The following is a 20,126-nucleotide window of genomic DNA, read 5'->3' as shown; positions in this document are numbered from 1 at the left end:
GGGTCAGGGAGTGTCTTCCCTGCCTCCTTTTCATGTTTTAGAAATCGGGTTAAAAGTAATTCATTTCTGATGCATGCGTGCACCGTGCGCGCACCGTGCGCGCACCCCGCGATTTTATAAAAATAAATGTTTTTTTTCACCCTTCGGGGTCCTTCAGGGACCCCCTGACAAAGGCTAGGGGGTCAGGAACTCTCTACCCTGCCCCCTTTTCACGTTCTCCACCTTTCTTTTTCACTGTCACACACAAAATGGCGTCCGACACTTCCTGATTTCGACCGATTGGAATGTTGACTGACATCTAAAGACCAATCAGAATTACGCTCGCGGACATTTGGTGCGCGCCCCGTGCGAGCACTGTGCGTGCACGGTTCGCGCATATAGATATATTAACTACAACTATCTACTGGCGACCGCCAGTAGATAATATATATATATATACACACACATACATATATACATATATAGTCACTGATAAAAACAAAGGTTATAGGGACATTATAGTTAGGAAATCTAATTTTAAAAAACCCTTAGAATTTCACTGAAAAAAACAAAGGTTACCGGGACGTTAACTTTAAGCTTAGGTTTCACTCATACAAAACCAGTGAAATTCAGCAGTCATAGTTAGCTGAGCTAACTGTAACTCACACCCCCGCAATGTACTGCGTATGACCTCATATATTACATCACTCATGACATGGTCAGTGACATCACTCATGACATCTCAAATGACATCACTGATGACATCATCCGGTGACTGTGAATGTTTTTAAAAAGTTTATGTGTGTGAAAAATATATACCAAGGTGTATTGGTGAATCAGTGGGTGTACAAATACCTGTTTGGATGATTCAGAGGGTGCGTGACTGCCTGTATAGGTGAGTGATTAGGTGTCTCGGTGAATGTATTGGTGAGTGACTTGTTGCGTGAATATCTGTATCTGTCTGTATGTTGGTGTCTAAGTGGCTGTATGGGTGTGTGAGTGGGTACATGACTGGCTGTATAGGTGAGTGATTAGTTGACTGTGTACCTGTCTGGTTGTATGTGTGGGTGGGAAAGGGGATGTGTGACTGCCTGTATGGATGAGTGAGTGGGTGAGTCAGTGGCTCTATGGGTTAGTGAGTGTGTGTGTGTGTGTTTGTGTGAAGTGCTGTATGGGTGAGTGAGTGTGTGAATGGCTGTGTCAGTGAGTGATTGCATGTGCCAGTGGTATATGGGTGAGTAGCTGGGTATGTAAAAGCCAGTATATGTTAGTGATGGGGTATGTTAGTGACTGTATGGGTGAGTGAGTGAATGTGAGAGTGGCTGTATGGGTGAATGTGTGCTTGTTTCAGTGACTGTATAGGTGAGTGAGTATGTGTAAGTATCTGTACGAGTAAATGAGTGGGTGTGTGTGAGTAACTGTATGGGCGAGTAATGGCTGGGTGACTGTATGGGTGGGTGAGTAGGTGTGTGAATAACTCTATGGGTGACTGACTCCGTGTGTGAGTGGCTGTATGGTGTATGAGTGGATATGTCAGTAGCTGTATTAGTGACTGAGTGGGTGTGTGAGTGGCTGTAAGGCTGAGTGAGAGTGTTGATCTTTGAATCAGTGAGTAGCTGTGTCAGCACTAGTATGGGTGTGTGAATGGGTTTGAGAATGGTAGTGTGGAAGTTGGAGTGGGTGTATGAAAGGTTATATGGGTGCGTTAGAGATTCTGTGGATGATGTCATCAGTGATGTCATGAGTGATGTCACTGACTATGTCATGAGTGATGTAATATGAGGTCATAAGCAGTGCATTGTGGGGGCAGGGCCAGACTGGCCGTAGCAGGCACCAGGCGTTTTCCCGGTGGGTGGTGGCCGGATTTAGGCACCTGGGAGGGCTGTTTTTGTTACCGGGGCCGGCAATATCGTCCCCCTGTAACAAAATCAGCCAAAACTGGCACTAGCAAACAGCTCGACCGCAAACGCCCCACTCCCCCAGGGGGGGCCGGCCGAGCAGTTTGCCAGGGAGTTTCAGTCCCCAGTCCGGCCCTGTGTGGGGGACACAAGTTATAGTTAGCTCAACTAACTATAACTGCTGAATTTCACTGGTTTTGTATGAGAGAAACCTGATTCTAACTATAACGCCCCTGTAACCTTTGGTTTTTTTTCAGTGAATTTCTAAGGTATTTTTAATTCCAATTCCTAACTATAATGTCCCTGTAACCTTTGTTTTTTCCATGATTTTCTATGTTTTTTAAGTAGTAGTTGCGTTTGCAGAGTGGTGAAGAAAGGCGGCTGGGCCTCCGAACAGCTCTCAGGAATCCCACTGTGTAGGACTCACAGGAGGTACCAGGAGGGCTTCTTGGCCCCCAAGATCCCTCAAAAGAAAAGTGGACTTCATCCCCCAACCAGTAGTGCACCATGAGCCTCATTTGGAGAGTGGTGGAGAAAGGAGACTCCACGAGGGGGGGTGTGGGGCCCCCTCCAATGCTATCTTTAACCCCAGGTAGGTGTTGGTGTCCGGGGGTCCGCAACGACCCTCTTTATTATTGTGTTTGTGCCTCTGGGAGGTGGTGGTCCCCTAGGCTGCGGGGGCTGTGCAGGCCCCCACATTCCAATGTAGTGTCCCGGTGAGGTGTCAGTCCTCAGGGCAGTGGGGGACACCGCAGAGCCTCTCCCGCATTTCCTTAACAAAACAGTGTGCCCCGGGGAGGTGTCAGTCCCCGGGGCTTTGCATAAGCCCAAAAGGGCGGCCCCAGGACCCCCTCCTTCATGCCCCCGGCATACCTGTGGGGTTTAAAAAAAGACGTGCTGGAGCCCGCACATGTTTTTTTCCCCTCCGGATTCACAGGTCCACCCACAATTCTGTGGCAAAATGTAAAAAGAAAATGCTTTTAAAGCGTGGTGGGGTCACTGTGGGACCCCCCCACCGTATTCCTACCCTACCACCTTTTCTTTATTTTTTACTTTTTTATGGGACTCGACTCTGAGTGGGTCTGGGAGTGGGTGTCTGAGTCACTGAGTGGGTCTGTGAGTACGTGTGTGAGTATCTGAGTGGGTCTGGGAGTGGGTGTGTGAGTCTCTGAGTAGGTCTGTGAGGGAGTAATAGTGCTTCTGCAAGTGGGTGCATAAGTGTCTGAGTGGATCTGTGAGTGGGTGTACATGCCTGAGTGGGTTTGAGAGTGGGTGCATGAGTGTCAGAATGGGTCTGTGAGTGGGTGTGTGTCTGCGTGGGTCTGTGTATGGCTGTATGAGTGTCTGGGTTAGTCTATGAGTGCTTGTGAGAGTGTCTGAGTAGGTCTGTGAGTGGGTGTGTGAGTGAGTGTCTGAGGGGGTCTGTCAGTGGATTTGTGAGTGCCTGAGTATGAGTGGGTATCTAAGTCTCTGGGTGGGTGTGTCAGTAGCTGTGTGAGTGACTAGGCCACAATAGAACTGCACCTGCCTCTTTATCCAACAGCAGCCCACAGTTTTGCACAAAATATCTACTTTAGTGGATTACTTTCTTCTGGTTAATTAGTAACTGCTACCTTGTTGGGTAAATGTCAAGTGCGCATTCTACTCTACATCTGTGTAATGGACCACAAGGAAATGTCTCCAGTGACCTTGTGTGCAGTACGGCAATGTGATTGTTCCTTCTGCGTGTCTATACAGAAATCTATGATAACATGAATCCCCCTATATAGAGGATAAAGAGACTACAAAGAGGTAAATCTCCACCAAACAAGGGTACATCCTCTTAGCTATATGAAGTAAGTGCTTCTTTGTTTGGTGAGGATGTCCTTGTATTTCTCTGTATGAAGAGCGCATCACCAAAATCAGCAGGAAACACGCTGGAGGCCCTTTTTGTAAGCTGTCCATCATCCGAGCAAAAGGCAGGAAGACCTTTGCATACTACTAAGATTGGTGGGGAGGCCTGCCCAATCATTAGAAGGGGAGGGGGCCCCGTAGCCCCCTTCTCTGGGCTTTAATCGGCTCCGGGCCCCATCCCCGGACTCTAGCAAATCTTCAATGGGGGAGGAGGGTCACACGGCCCCCTTCCCCAGGCTGATATCTGTCCCGGGGACACCATTCCCCAGGCTCAACATTATTTCAATGGGGTAGGGGGACCGTGCCCCCCCTGCCTATTTTATCCTCAGGGACCCCATCCCACAGGGCCTGGACACATCTCACTGGGTGCTCTGGTCACACCAAGGGCACCTAGTCTGCATGTTGGGTGCCGCGGGGAAGCCTCAAGGCCCCCGTGGTCCCAGCTGGCTCCCCACCTTCTGCGGAAGCTGGCATTGCTCTCACACACAGGGAGCTGCTGAAAATGCAGTTCCCTGTGTGCGAGAGCAATACTTTCATCTCTTTCCCTGCCCTCAGGCATCCAGGCAGTGAAAGAGATGAAAACTCCTCTTCCACCAAGCTGGAGCCGTTTGACAGCTCCCGCTTGCTGGAAGCAGAGTGTTTGCTTTTGCTTGGAGGGAGCTGTCAGCTCCCACCAAGCAAAAGCAAAGAGCTATGTCCTGGGAGTGGGCACCCCAGGACATGGCAGGAGCTGGCCTTTAGGGGTGGTGGTCCCCAGGGCATTAATTGCTCCAGAAAGGTGGGTGCATGGCCCCACTCCCTCTATTTTCACAGGTTGACCCCAGGGAGGTGGTGGTTCTTGTGGTCCTATATGGCCTGGGATGGAGCCGCACCCCCCCTCCACATGAACTTTAATTGCTATCCCTGGGAGGTGGTATTCCCCGGGGAGTGAGGAGGGTCAGCATGGCCCCGCTAATTATTGGTTCGAAGCCCCGGGGAGGTAGTGGACCCGGGGCTCTAAAGAGCCCATGGAGTGGGGCCCACACGCCCCACCTCCAATATTCTAACTAAAGACCCAGGGAAGTGATTGTTTCTGGGGCTCAAAAGAGCCCATGGCGGGAGGTCTGCGTGGCCCCCCTCCAATATGTAAATAAAGCCCTGGGGAGGTGGTGGTCCCCTGGGCTCAAGGAGCCTTTTTATTAACAAATGCCTCTGGGACATGGCCCGCCTGGGGGCTCTTTTCAAAACCAGCGTGTGAATGCCGCAGATCCACTGAGATTTTCAGCTAAAATGTTCAAAAAATGTTTTTTTGCCCTGGCGGGGAGGACCAGAGCTAAGTAAGGGGTGACGGTATTCCTACTGTGCCCCCTTTTCTTTTTTTTAAATGTTTTTTTCAAGAACTTGGCTGAAGCTGAGTCCTAAGATGGCTGCAAACACTTCCTGGTTGAAGTGTTGGCAGCCAATCAGATCTGAGCAGGAGATCGATAGGGTTTGTGAGTCTTCGCGTCCCTAAATATACAAAATTGTTTTTTCTTTAATGTCTCCCAAACTACTGACCGGATTTACATCAGATAATAAAAAGCACTCTTTCTGGCCAAGAGCTAGCTTTCTTCCAAATTTGGTGTAATTGTATCCAGCCATTCACGCTGTAGTCGTGTCCAAAATCCCCATGGGAATTAACATGGGAAACACTTTTGTAGACCCTACCCCTTTTTTGTCAGCCCCCGCTTGACGGATCACCCTGAAACTTTTCATGTAAAACAAGAATCACTGGCACACTTGTTTTGCCAAATTTTGTGAAAATTCGTCAAACGGTGCCAAAGATATAGGCAAGTCAAAAAAACACTTTTCCTATGGAAACATTCTCCTAACTGTAACTACCTACTGATGACCGACAGTAGGTACGCGATAGATAGATAGATAGATAGATAGATAGATAGATAGATAGATAGATAGATAGATAGATAGATAGATAGATAGATAGATAGATAGATAGATAGATAGATAGATAGATAGATAGATAGATAGATAGATAGATAGATAGATAGATTGTGTGTTCAAACTATCTCTTCCTGTTACATTGCTCAAAACCAACAGTAACTTTTCAGTGCACCATTAGGAATAACATTTTCCATTGCGGTTTATAAAAAGTACTTCTATACCTGTTCTTAGTACACCTGCCTGCTAGGAAGCACAAATTATTTTCCATTAAAATTACATGCAATTTTTTTTTTATTTAAAATGTATTGCATGATTATGGTGTCCACATTACAGCAGTAGCAATTTCCTGTTAATTTTTGTGGCATATGCTTATAGTAATAATTATACACGCATTAGCGAAGCCAATATGTCTCGCTTTTAGGATCTTCTGACTTAGTCAACGGTTTTCAGCAATGCTTCACAGCATCCCTGTTGTTGTGCAACTAGGCTAACAATTTTTTTTTAAGTCTTTGATGTGCCTGATTGTGTAATTTTGTAGACACGCATACCACACATGCACGCGTATACAAAATGACACTGACACTTTTTTCCTTTCTTGTTACACATCCAGGTTGGATCGGTAACCAAAAAGAATACACAAAAGTGTTGTTTTTTAAGCGGGTGGGGGACGCAACACGGTGGACAGAAGCAACATGGGGTGGGGAAGGGCTCAACACTGAATGGTCAAGGCACACTGAGGGGGGTGCGGGGAACCCACACAGAGGGCATGGGTGGGCAGAAGCAAAAGAGAGGACATGAGTGGAGAGAAAGCAGACAACACAGAAAGAGCCAAGTGGGGCACCTGAGGAAACAGGCAAAAGAAACCAACATGGAATTGGCAGGTGAGAAGCACACAGGTGAGAAAGCAACGGGCAAGAATATAAGGGCAAGCGCAACATGGAGGGGGATGGCCCATGGGCAACAGAAAGCAACACAGAGTGCAAGGAAGAGAAATATATGGGGGAGACAGATGGAAAAGACATGCCCTCCCTTGGAGTTCTTAACCCAAAAGAAAAAGGAGTGGCTGAAAAGCACCCAGTGGAAGCTCAAGAGCCAGCCAATCAGAAGTCTGATGGTAAACAGGCTATTTTATATGAGAGGCACGGGAACCGACCTTTACAACGCAGTGATTACAACGCACTACCTTTACAACACTGTCATTACAATGCAACATCCTTTACATCGCATGGCATTACAACACAGCCATTACAATGCATGTCACTACAATGCATGTCATTACAACGCATGTCACTACAACGCGTACCATTACAACAGATTATAAGGTAAGTAATGGGGAATAGTAATTTTTAACCCTACACTATCCAACACTTACCCTACTCAAATCAAGTCAAATGGTCTTTATTCGGATATGGAATATCCATAAAAGTACAAGTCATCACCACCAATAGGATACAATACACAATAACATAAAACACACATGTTAAAATAAGTTAAAAATCGAATCAACATTATTAGTAACATGGGCAAATGTGCAAAAATAGCAATAAAGTGCAAGTAAGTACAATGTGTGTAAATCACAAGACAGTTGTGCAAAATAGCGATAAAGTGCTAGCAGGTTCAATATATACATTATACAGACTGCAAACCCAGCTATGTCGATGTGCAAATAGCCGTGCGTGGATATTGAACTAAGAAATGTTCATAGTATTTCTCGATCGTACCGCAGATTGCAAAAATGAGCTTACTCTAAAAATCATGTCATCACTTCCTAGCCGCAGTATTTCATCAAATGCCAATTTATAATCAATAATAGCATTTGATTTAAAATATGAGATCAAATACTGTTTAGTATATCTGATATAGAAATTACAAAAAAGCAGGAAGTGTAAAATTGTTTGTTTATGACCGGTTCCACATGGGCAGAACCGGTTCTCTATGTCTTTATTAAAACCGAGTGGGAAGCAAAGTGAATATTTTATGCTCCCATCCCTAAGACGAAAGAGCAAGCTCCTATTCCATCTTCCGATATTTTTCTTGAGATAATCCTGTGGCGTGTCATTTTTATTGCCTGGGAATGTCAAAATGGAAGTATATCTAACTATTGAAGGTTTGAAGAGCTCTGTACGTCCTCTGGCCCTTTGGAATGAATCATACAATGCCTCTCTCACCGTTTTTTTATTTATACCGTCTATGTTCTGGGGATGGGAGAAAATATGTTCCAATTTCACACTGGCGAGACTTTTCTTAACGGCACTAAGCCAAGATATGGAACTACCCCTATCGCATTTAAAGCAGTCGTTGATTATTTCCTGAGTTAAAATTGCTGCTGGGTTTCGCCAAATCTTTAGCCAGAACAATACAGGCCCAGATTTGATAAAATCCTCGACATAATACAAACTTAATTCTTTGTGACATATGTAGGTGGGTGAGGAGATTTGAGCCCCTAATACCTTTCTACAAAATCTATTTTCTTCAATTTGAATACCACTGCAATTTGTGTACCCCACACCTCGGCACCATAGGTTGCAGTTGGTCGACATTGTGATTTAAAGATCTGTAGTAAAGGTATCACTACCTCAGCCCGCTTTGGCTGTTGTAAACTAATAATTGAGTTAACTGCCTTCCCAAGTTTGTTTCTACCGTGGGCCACATGTGCTGACCATGATCCAGAGTCTGAAAAAAACTAACCCCAGATATGGAAAAGTGCCAGTGCTTTTTAAGACGTTATCTCCTGACACTATATGATTAATGCGATGTTTTTTGGTCCCACAAGACAAAATGTATGATTTTTTAAAATTGGTACACAAGTCCAGATCTGCCATAAAAGAAACAAAATCCATGATTAAGACGCGGAGTGCTTTAGGTGTACGGCCCATTAGGACTGCATCGTCCGCGTATAAGAGTACAGGAAGTAGTTTACCATTGATTTTCGGTACATCGCATGTTGACTTAGACAGGGATTTATTTAATTCATTTATATAAAGAATAAAAAGTAGGGGGGCCAAGACACAACCTTGTCTGACCCCCCCTACCAATTAAAATATCCCCGGAGACCTCTCCCTCGTTGTTTATCCTTACCCGAGCTTTTAGGTCTCTGTGCAAATGTGCCAAGAAGTAAACAAGCGACTTATCCAGCCCGTATTTTAATAAAATCTCCCATAATCGTGAACGGTTAACAAAATCAAAAGCTGAAGATAAATCCATAAAACCCAAATACAAGGGGACTTTTTTGGCAATAGTATATTTGCCTAATATAAGGTTTAGGTTTAGACACTGTTCTACAGTTCCCACATTACTTCTGAATCCCAGCTGGCAAGAATTTAAAATTTGATTATCCTCTGCCCAATTCCTAATTTTGTTAAAAATCACTCTGCCCAAAATCTTTAGTGTGTTATCTATTAAAGATATAGGACGGTAGCAACTGGGATTTGATCTATCGTCCTTCTTGAAGATGGGCACGATGATACTGGTTGACCAGGTTTTTGGAATTGTAGTGTTGGACAGATTGTTAAAAACATTACAAAGTAAAGGGGACCAAAAATCAGGTTCAGATTTAATAAGGTCGATTGATAACCCATCAGGGCCTGGGGCTTTATTCCCTGCACTTTGGTTTATTGCATCTTCAACTTCAGTTATAGTTATAACAACCTTATTAGCTGGATAGTGAAAGTCAATAGTTGCTGTTGGAGCTGTATATATTCTTGCAAAATGCTCCTCCCAGGACTTACTAGGTATGTTACAGTTTATAGCTGTTACATTTGATCCAATGGACCTCATAGCTTTCACCGCGCCTCAAAACCCAGTTACATCTTTAGTTGCGGCAGTACATGCAAGAGAGTCCCACCTCTCAATCAATATCTCCTCGGTTCGCAATCTGATTGCTTTCTTATAGCGTCCTCTCAGGGTTTTAACCAAGGTCATGTCCCTGGGTTTTTCGGCTAATGCCTCACGGAGGTCACGGTTTGCCCGTGAACAGATGCTGTTAAACCATCTGGGGTTCTTATTTTGTATCCTAACAGGCTTAGAGATTTCCTGTTTAATGCCAACACATAACCCAGTAAAGGCCTGAATAATCTCTATATCAGGGCATCCACTAGACAAGCACGTCTCCACAAGTAAGGGATAAGATTTTATAATTTGTGCAAGTAGGGCCTTGTTATCTCTGCTCTTCCAAAATACTTTGAGTTTGTCGGTGGATGCCACCAGATTCTGTGCCCCTATTTCTTTTCGTTTAGTAAATTTGTTAACAAAACTAATAATTGTCAGAATTGGGTTGTGGTCACTATAACTAGTGCATAAAACTTGCGCCTTAATTAAACAATTCTCGAGGGATGAGGATATAGAAACGTAATCAATGGTCGATGAACAGCCACGACCTCTAAAGGTAGGCAGTGGACTTTTATCGGACATGCAACCAACTTTCTCCATAACATTAACTAAATCCCTGGTCGATAGATGATTAAACAATTCTTCCCCTCTTTTGCACGGGATTAGCGGGACTGATGTAACTATAGTATTGTCCATTCTTTTGTGCAAATACGCATTAAAATCACCTCCTAAACAAATTCCGTCCAATTTACCGACCTTTTTTCTTCCAGCATTTTATCAATAAAATCAAATAAAATAATAAAATTCCTATTGGGCAGTGATCTAAAATCGTTATTATAAAAATTGATAAAACATAACGTAATCCCATTCGAGTAGAGAGTGGCCTGGAGGTGACTGTCATTTGATTCCAGGGGCTTGGTACTACTTCCTGCAGCGATCTTTATCCATGTGGATAATCCCCCGCTAGGTCGGCCAACTTCAGGGCTTGGGACCGTACTATTATAGCAGACAAAACCCTCAAGAAACAAATTGCTAGTACTCCATGTTTCCTGAAACATCAAAACATCAAAACTGCTAACCATGTTGGTCCACTCTACTGTATTCATTTTGGATTTTAGACCAGCGATGTTCCAGCTCAGTATTTTTAAATGTTGGTCAGTAGGCATGGGTTCACTGGTGACAGGGAAAAGGGCAACAAATCAACCGGGCTAGACTTTTGAGGGTTCCTGGTAGAGCTGGATTTGAACATGACCTGGTTACCCATTTGTGTATCCCAAGATTGTGCTACACTGTTTGAAGGTTCGCTCGGTAGTCAGTCCTGCCCCTCTAGGTCAGACAGGGCGGCGAACCGGTTATGTACAAAATGAGACAAAGTGTTTGAATAATAGGTTCTTTGTGGTGGTCTATAAAAAAAGCCAAGTGGTAGTGAAGTTATGCCCGTTGGGGTGCTAAAGAGGTTAGTGTTACATTTTAAGATGCCTTTCACCATAAGGGGATGTCTAAAATTCACAACTATACAATCGCCCATAATATTTTTAGTTGAGGAGCCTACCCATGCCACCCGTCGCACCATCAGGATTTCGTTAACAGTCTCCATGCCCATCCCCTTATACTTGGATAACCAATCAATGCACTTATTCTTGAGTTGGTCCCAAGACTCACTTTGGTCTTCATACAGGGGGGGTACGCCAGCTAAGACTAACACATAAGGACATGCTTCTGGCGGCAAATTAAGTACAATATCAGCATGCTTTTTAACCCGAGTGACAAGAATAGGCTCATTGTTTGGGTATAGCATTGATTTTGTATGTGCTGCCGCAGGTGGGGTAGGAGGAACCACTACTGGCAGTGGAATGTGACAAGAAGGTTTGTTTGCCACAGGGGCATTTGACAAGGGCAATGTATTAACCGAGGTGCTAGGCATAGAATTACAAGGCAAGCTCTTCTTGCTACAGTTACACTTTTCACATATACTGTCTGCACCAGGAATAATGCAGTTGCCGCTCCCCCCTACGATGCCCTTATTAATTGTTAATATCTTTCAATAAACGTTCACCCCTGTTTTGGTCGATAATAATAGTCCCTTTTCTTTTCGTATCTTCTTTTTTCACCAGGCTTTCCAATCTATCCAAACGTTTAAAAATATGATTAAACTGTTTATCCATTAGACTTTTCAAATGCTTAAAAGTGGAGTCCACTATAGTGTCAATTAAATTCTCATTTGGCCTCCCTTGCATGCCATTTACAAATATTGGCTCAGTTCGTGTGCACATAGAATTGGATTCTGCTGTACTTGTGGTCAGATCAACAGAACTGTTGGGTAAGCCATCTAGTTGTGTGCTCGTGCTAGGTATCACCCCGCTTAATGTGGTTTTTCCTCGTAGCCACATGCTCTGGGGGGTTGGTTGGGTTTTGTTATTGCGAGGGGGTTGTTTCCTCTTGCTGGTGGGCATCAGGATGTTGCCTTTCTTCCTTTTCCCCCTCGCAGTCTTTAAGTTTTGAGCCGGGTTAGTGATGCTAAAATCAACTTCAGTGACCTGCTGGGGATCTGTAATATCAACAGTATCAATGATGTTCTTATCGATCACCAAGGCTACAGATGGATTTTCGTGAGAGGTGGGATTAACGATTGTAATACTTGGTGATAACGGAACAGGGACTGTGTGGTCATCGTTCTCAGAGCCACCAGGCATATGTAGGGACGATGCTGTTTGGCCCAGGGATAATCTCCGTTCGGTGTTTTCAATTTCAGATGTAACCAGCATGAAGGCATTTTCGAGCATGCTTTCAAAGGAAGGCGGAACAATAGAGGAACTTCTAGGACCCTGGGCAGATGAGATCACAGTGCGTTTTCCCATGATTCAGTTATACACTCACCTCACTTCTTAGAGGGATGGCCCAGCCCGGCCTACTCCGGCCTCTGACGGGCGCGGACGGGCCCGCCCTTGGCCCGGGCTTAGCCCGGGCACGCCCGCGCGCTTCCCGCGCTGCGGGAGGCGTGCGCGGCTTAAGTGGTGCTTTGCCACGTCACCGCTGGAGGGCTGGAGGGCTGCTGGGACTAGTAGTCCTGTGTAGAACGCTGGCCGTTTCCCTCACGGTGTTCGCGGGAGCAGGAGCGGTGAAATGCTGGCCGTTTCCCTCACGGCGTTCGCGGGAGCAGGAGCAGTGCAAGGGTAAGCCGTTCCCCTCACGGCGTTTCGCGGGACCCGCGCTGTGGGAGGCGTGCGCGGCTTAAGTGGCGCTTTGCCGCGTCACCGCTGGAGGGCTGGAGGGCTGCTGGGACTAGCAGTCCTGTATAGAACGCTGGCCGTTTCCCTCACGGCGTTCGCGGGAGCAGGAGCGGTGAAATGCTGGCCGTTTCCCTCACGGCGTTCACGGGAGCAGGAGCAGTGCAAGGGTAAGCCGTTCCCCTCACGGCGTTTCGCGGGCCCCGCGAAACGCGAAAACTTACCCTACTGTTTCACTCACCGGAGTGGGAATAGTAAATTTTAGCCCTACACTATCCAACACTTACCCTTCTGTTGCACTGACTGGAGTGGGAATAGTCATTTTTACCCCTACACTATCCAACACTTACCCTACTGTTGCCCTAAAATTGATATGCGTTGTAATGGTATGCGTTGTAATGGTATGCTTTGTAATGGAATGCGTTGTAAATGTAGTTTCTCAAAATGCGTTGTGATGGCATGCGTTGTAAAATCATGCGTTGTAATTGATGCTCCAATGTAAAAACTGCGTTGTAAAGGCATGCATTGTAAATGTTTGTGTTGTAACATCATACATTCGAGAGGGACAAACAAAAGATTGGCAAGCTGGGTCACAAATAAAAAGCAGGTATGGGCCACAGAAGAAACATAATTCCTTATATCCTTATTTCCAAACCGTGTTCAGGCCAAAATTATCAACATTAGACAATACAGTTGCCCTATCCAACTTGGTTAATCGCACCTTGCAGGCTTTTAGCCTTCCCCTCTTCACCTGCTTCATCTACTGCTCATCTGCATTCAACTGTGTGGACCGAAATATACTATGGTCAAAGCTTGCACAACGAGGTATCTCCTCTTTTCTGAAGACAGTCGTCTCCCTGTATTCGAACACATGGGTTTGCGTTAAGTTAAGCATTGGGAATTTGGCTACATTTGAAATACCCACAAATTGTGGCCTACAACAGGGTTGTGCGTTAGCATCTATTCGGTTCAATCTGTATACATCTGACCTGGGCCAAGCCATGTCCAAAGCCAAGCTGTGCCTCCACGGATTGGCACACATAGATTTCCTTTACGTCAGTACACTGACTACCTGATCATCCTGGAATACACCACAAGCGGTATGCAGCGAGCGCTTGATCAGCTTAATTTATACAACGAGCTCATCGCTAACGCTGGGAAGACAAAGGTCATGATATTTGAAAACTACAAAAATAAATCCGAACAGACATGGAGGCTTGCCAAACTGAAGATCACCAGCACGCTGAAATATAACAACCTAGGCGTTTTGTTTTCAATAAATCGAAAGGTTACACACAGCTACAGCACCTCACAAGAAAAGCATCGGCAGTCACATGTGCGCTCTGTAAATTAAATGCATACAGAGCCCTGTGTCCGAAGAAATTATAGGAGCTGTGCAAATAACGCTACTGCCCATTGTTTCAGTACAGCCACCAAGATTACCCTGGGAAATTATCCGCTGCTTTCGACAAAAGACAGTGTAGGGCCTATAATCTTCAATTGATCAAACTACACGAAGCAAGCACTGTTCCACCTGAAGTTCAATCTGACCAGACAAAACCTGGAATGCAAGGCGTAATTCATTAAATACCACCGCTCACTTGTCGCAGCCGACTAAGGAACTCGTAAAAAGGTTTACCTGGAGATCTTCAGGGATCCAACTAACCTCTGGGGAGCATAATTTAATAAAGGCGGCCAACGATCTAATGACCGGCCTAGAGACAGTCACTACATTGTCAGAAACATCTCAGGCCATTAAATCAACTTTGAAAAAACAGATGCTGGCCATTTCTCGAAAAGCAAATTTAGAGAAAATTCAGGGCGCACCTTGGGGCATATTATCAATAAACGGCATTAAAATTATCCAGAATTCCCATAAAAGCCCATGTTCTTGTGTCAACATGGGCTTCTATTGGAATTCTCTGCGGCATATTATCAAGCCCATTATCGCCGCTTTAGCTGCAGTTTTCTGCCACTAAAGCGGCAATAATGTTAAGGCCATGCTTGATAACATGCCCCCTTATGCCCACGTAATTGCTAGCTCCTATGAAATAACAAAGATGCAGCCCTAATTAAAAGAGGGCTTAAGCTGAACGAGCCAATACTTAATAATTATTACATGCAAAATGAATGGCTCGGCCTCTCCAAGAGAACACAGAACCAACTTGGCAAACCAGCCCAGTCCGCAGAGCTGAAGGTTCTGTGATTACAGATGTGAAACAATGCTCCACCTGTTACCTTGATACAAAGGGCCATATGTAGGTAACATACTATTTACCGATTCATAAATACCGAATTTTACCGATTCGGTATTTATGAATCGGGAAATAGTATGTAGGTATACAATCGGTAATTATTACCGATTCGGTAAATATCGGTATTTATGAATCGGTATTTACCGAATCGGTAATAATGCATCCCTTCCCATTCATTCCTATGGGCCTGGAGGCCCATAGGAATGAATGGGAAGCCATTTACTATTACCGATTCGGTAAATACCGAATCGGTAATAGGGGAAGCATAATCATGGGTGGCAGGGTGTCACATTGGCACCCTGTTGCACCCCTGATTCGTGCATGTGTGCACATGTGGTGCACATACATGCCGTAAGGGCATGTATGTCTGCCACATGGCACTTTTAAAGCAGCCAAATTTAGCTTTTTGAAAGGTATTCGTTATTAAACATCAACCTGTAGTTGGTGTTAAATACCGAATCCTTACTACTGAAATTCACTCACTTGAGTGCTACCTACATATGATTTAAGGATTCAGTAATTTACCGAATCTGTATTTTACCGATTCGGTATTTTACCGATCCCTTACCGATTCGGTAAATTACCGAATCCTTAAATCATGCCTCCTACATCTCAAATGCCTAAATACCGGTCAGTAACGGGATATTTACCGAATTTCGGCCGTTACCGACCGGTATTTAGCTACCTACATGAGGCCCCTAGTGATTTTTAACTGCATGCCGCACCTTACTGAAGCCAATGTTTTTAACTCGGGGAATTTCAACTAGTAAAGAACTTTGGGGCATATTATCAAGCACAGCGTTAAAATTATCGCCTCTTTAGCGGCAGAACACTGCCGTTAAAGCGGCGATAATGGGCTTGATAATATGCCGCAGAGAATTCCAATAGAAGCCCATCTTGACACCAGAACATGGGCTTCTATGGGAATTCTCAAGGGCATATTATCAAGCCCATTATCGCAGCTTTAGCGGCAAAGAGGCGAGAAATGTAACGCCGTTTCTTGATAATATGCCCCTATGAACTTAAGAACGATGGACTGAGCAGGGTTCGGCAAATTCGTAGACATTTTGAATATCGTCACAAAACGACTGGAAACCTGAGTGTAATGGGTGGGGGTTGGGGGGTTATAACACCTGTTTACAAGAGCAGGACACAAGAACTCATCTTCTATTGGTACAAAAACATAATTGTCATATTTAGTTTCAAGTATTTGTACATTATCTAATATTGTGTTTTTTTATTTGGTGTTTATTGAACCAATTTATATTAATTGACACAATAAAAAGTTCTCTCTCTTTCTGTCTCACAAATAAGAAGCAGTCAAATGAGAGTGGCAGGTAAGCAAACCAATGGTAAGCAATGGGCTGGCACCAAGCCCCTGTACGCTGTTCGTAAGCCGACAATATATTTCGCCACAGACAACTCATCAGCTGTCTAGTAGTCGAGACCTAAAAATAGCTCCCAACTTGCCAATGCAACACCTACTAGCTTTCCAAATGCTTGTTGAATTCTGCAACTGTGCTTATGCACCTATCAGCTTTTATGCTACGAAACACGAACGTAGTTGTGCTAGTGGGGGGTGGGGGGCTGAATGCAGAATGAACATTTGATCGAAGAAACTGCTGTTTGTATCACTTCCTTTCCAAAAAGTGGGAAGGGCGGTCACAGAACCAGCCACACACGCGGGCAAGGTTTGTTCAGTAGACTCCTCGATTGTGGAGGGGCATTTAATGCCAATGACTGGCTGTCATAATTCACAGTAGAGACTTGTTAAGCGGTCGTCAGCTTATTAGTGGCAACATAATATAGTTTTAAAGATCATCAGTAAAAGAATGTTGGACCAAGTGTGCTCGCTCTTTAAAAATAAAACCACTTTTAGAGTACACATTGGCATGGAACCGAGCGCATGTTATCAGATCTGCTTAAACTGGCCTAGCTATCAAGGGGTGCAGCTTGCAGTGCTGTGGAAGCAGTGTTCAGTGCATTGCGTTAACATTTTTAGGACGCCAATAAGAAGATCTGAATCTTCGCGTTTTTTTTAAACATTCGGCATTGTTAATTTTGGATGCAGTGGTACGCGTGATATCGATGACAGAAGGGAGGAGGAACGTTGAGTAGGCCCTGCATAGATCTGAAAGAATGACGCAATTTAAGGTATCTGCATCGGCGCGCGACCCACAGTACTAACGTGTGAAAACGGAGTGGTTTTGCATTCACAGACAGTATTTAATAACATTCCATCACGCGCGCACTGAGTAAAATGGCGCGTGCGCTGCTGACAGTTGGCGCGCAAGCTCAGGATCAAAGTTTGTTAAAATAAAGGGTCAATGAGAGAAGAACTGCATACTCTGTAAACTGTGTCACTTTATACTATGTCATCAAAAGCAACTAAACAAGGACATGCAAACCACACAAAAAAGTAGCTACTTGCTACTTTCCATCACCCTCGTTTAGCAAAATTGTGCATGCATGCATTTGAAGAGTATGGGCCGTTCCATTAAAGTTCTAGCTGGGGAGGAATATTTATTGTATCCTAAAACTGTGATAATGCTGTGGTCTGGGGTGGGAGCTGAGGTGGGTGTGAGAAGGGGCAGCGTGGCAGAGAGCAACTGTTCCCTTGAGATTAAGGCGCAAATGGACTGACAGTAAAGTGCCAGCTGGCACTTACAGGCCATTAATAACCCCTCGAGCACAAGGAAGAAACAGACCCACCGCATGGTGTGACAGGCTGTAGCACTTCGGTAAACAAGCTAACTCTGTTCCTCTTTTCAGAAAGGGAGGGAATAACGGAGACTACAGAAAGCATGCAGCAGGTGACAGAGGGAGCCCCGTCAAGGCAGGTGGCGGACTCTGGGCTCACGGCAGGCGCTCTCTACCTGGCACTGGGCTGAGCAGCTCTCGGCGGGGCTCCTCTAGTGTTTCGCGGACTCTCCTGGTCCCAGCCGGCGGCTCTATATTTATCTGAGCCCCGAATCCCCCGTGATGTCAGCCGCAGGGAGGGGGGCTAGCTTAAGGTGGACTCATTAAAGGGCCAGTGCCGCCTCTCGCGCTGACCCCCGGGAAGGCGAGGAAGAGGGGGAGCAATGTGCAGGCGTTAGTGGTGAATCTCAACATTATTGTATTTTATTGTATTGATGGCACCCTAACCCTGCACAATTTGGTGACGAACTGCATTTTTATTTAGGCTTTGTGCCTAATGCCCGAAAGTTCTCTTAGGAGCACGTCGCTGTGGCTGACAAAATCTGTGGTTTCCGAATACCAAGGTTGCCTGTTCTTGATTCCACCTCATGTCTCTTTCTACCACCACTCTATTACACACCCTGTCTGTCACTTAATTTCACTATTACAGATTACTTGTCACCGTTTTCTATCTTCCCTGTCCGCTTTCTTTCTCAATTTCTGCCTTTCTCCTTTTTTGTCCTGGGCCATAGACTAATGGTAAACAAGCATTACCAAAGCCAGAAGGTCTGGCCTTCCCCAGATTGAGCATAGGATGTTTTATTATTTTTTAATTGTACATAAATGCCTCTAAAGTAAAAAGAAAAAAATGCTGCTACTTATATGTTCTTACCCTACGCTTGCAATGAAAATTAGAAATTTTAACAGCACTCACTTAATGGACAACTTTTTTTTGATAAACACATTTTATTGATTTGTAACACCAGCGTCATCGGTAGAAAAGTTAAGTAGGGCACATACCATGCAGCATTATAGGAGGTAAGTAGTCCATACAGGGCAATACATCCGCTAATCATTGAACAGTACAGTAATATGAAGCGCGCTAGCAGTACAGCACATCTAATTAAGTAATCTTCCAAAGCTATTTCCCCCACATCCATTCATGCTTCCAAGGACATCCACGAGCTTCGTAGACCACCCACTCTTGCTGCGCACACCAGTCAACTCCTCTTCTCCATGTTGACAGAACAGTCGGTCTACCCGCCAATCAATGCGAGGCAATGTTGCGCTTTGCCACCAGGAGGGCCTTTCCTAGGAAGGACCTCCCAGCCCAGAAGCCCAGACAACTCCCTGGTCACATCCGTCCAGTAATTAAGTATTGCCTCGCAGGCCCATACCACGTGGTAAAAATCTGTGGGTTCAATTCCGCATCACGGGCAGGTGGAGGTATGCCATAGGCCGGCTCGATGTAAGCGGTTTGGAGAGAGATAAACAGAGTGTAGATACTTAGTCTGAATGAGGTGCAGTTTGGCCGAAGTTGATAATTTTCATGGGTCCATTAGCACGTCCCTCCAGTCTTCATCCTCAATCCAACCCTCCCATTGGTTACTATGATGGTCCAGTGTCCGGGGGAATTTATGATGAGTGTGCAGTAAATCTGTGAGATCCTGCTCCTATCTATGTGCCCCATCAACAGCTTGGCATCCAGCAGGCTGACTTCCGGTAGGGGGTCCGATGAGAGGGAGTGCTCGGCAAGGGCGTGTCTGAGTTGAAGGGATTTGTAAAACTAGGACTGTGTGAGGTTATATGTCTGCTGCAGTTCTTGGAAGGACCATATATGTGACCCCAACCAAACGTCTCATAGTCTTGTGATGCCAATGAGGTCCCAGGAGCGAAAGCTGTTAAGAGACGCTGCTTCCCTAAACCAGGTGCCATGCCAAAGTGGGGTTTGTTGCTTGAGTTTAGTCTCCCATCACACGTGGCGCATGGCCTCCCTCCATGTGAGAAATACCACCCGGGTCACTATAGGCAACGAGAGTGGGATCAGGGCTCCATAAAGCATGTTCTGAATCTGAGAGAAGTCCAGCTGTGAGAGATCCACCCAGTAGGCGGGGTCTGACCACCCCCCATTGAACCAGTCATGGATGACAAGTAGGTGAGAAGATAGGTAGTAAAGGTAGAAGTTGGACATGCCCAGGCCCCCATGATAAGGCCCCCTTTAGCAATGTTTAAGTGTGATGCATGGCCGGGAGTCCCTCCATAGGAATGATGTCATGACACTATCCAGGGCCAAGAACCAGGCTCGGGGCAGCTGAAGTTGTAAGTTCTGAAAAACATACAGGAATCGTGGGAGGATCATCATTTTGTAGAGAGTGATATAGCCTAAAGTGCGTAGGGGGAGAGTACGCCACTTAGTAAGATCATACTTGACCTTTCAAGCCAGAGGT

The 20,126-nt window shown here is 45.2% G+C and overlaps 1 protein-coding gene across 5 annotated transcripts in view; it reads right to left on the bottom strand.

Moving 5' to 3' along the window:
• The window catches only part of LDB3 (LIM domain binding 3), a 530,539-nt gene extending 512,605 nt beyond the window's left edge, over positions 1 to 17,934 (bottom strand). For all 5 annotated transcript variants that reach the window (XM_085607354.1, XM_085607410.1, XM_085607474.1 and 2 more), the window contains exon 1: positions 17,877 to 17,934. The gene's annotated coding sequence lies outside the window, so the exon portion shown is untranslated. The remainder of the gene's footprint in view (positions 1 to 17,876) is intronic.
• Between the last annotated feature and the right edge of the window lie 2,192 nt (positions 17,935 to 20,126).

Source organism: Triturus cristatus, chromosome 1_2 (genome assembly GCF_964204655.1).
Source record: "Triturus cristatus chromosome 1_2, aTriCri1.1, whole genome shotgun sequence".
Taxonomy (NCBI): Eukaryota; Metazoa; Chordata; class Amphibia; order Caudata; family Salamandridae; genus Triturus; species Triturus cristatus.
Note: the sequence above shows the minus strand (reverse complement) of the source record. Positions and strands in the feature narration are given on the sequence as shown.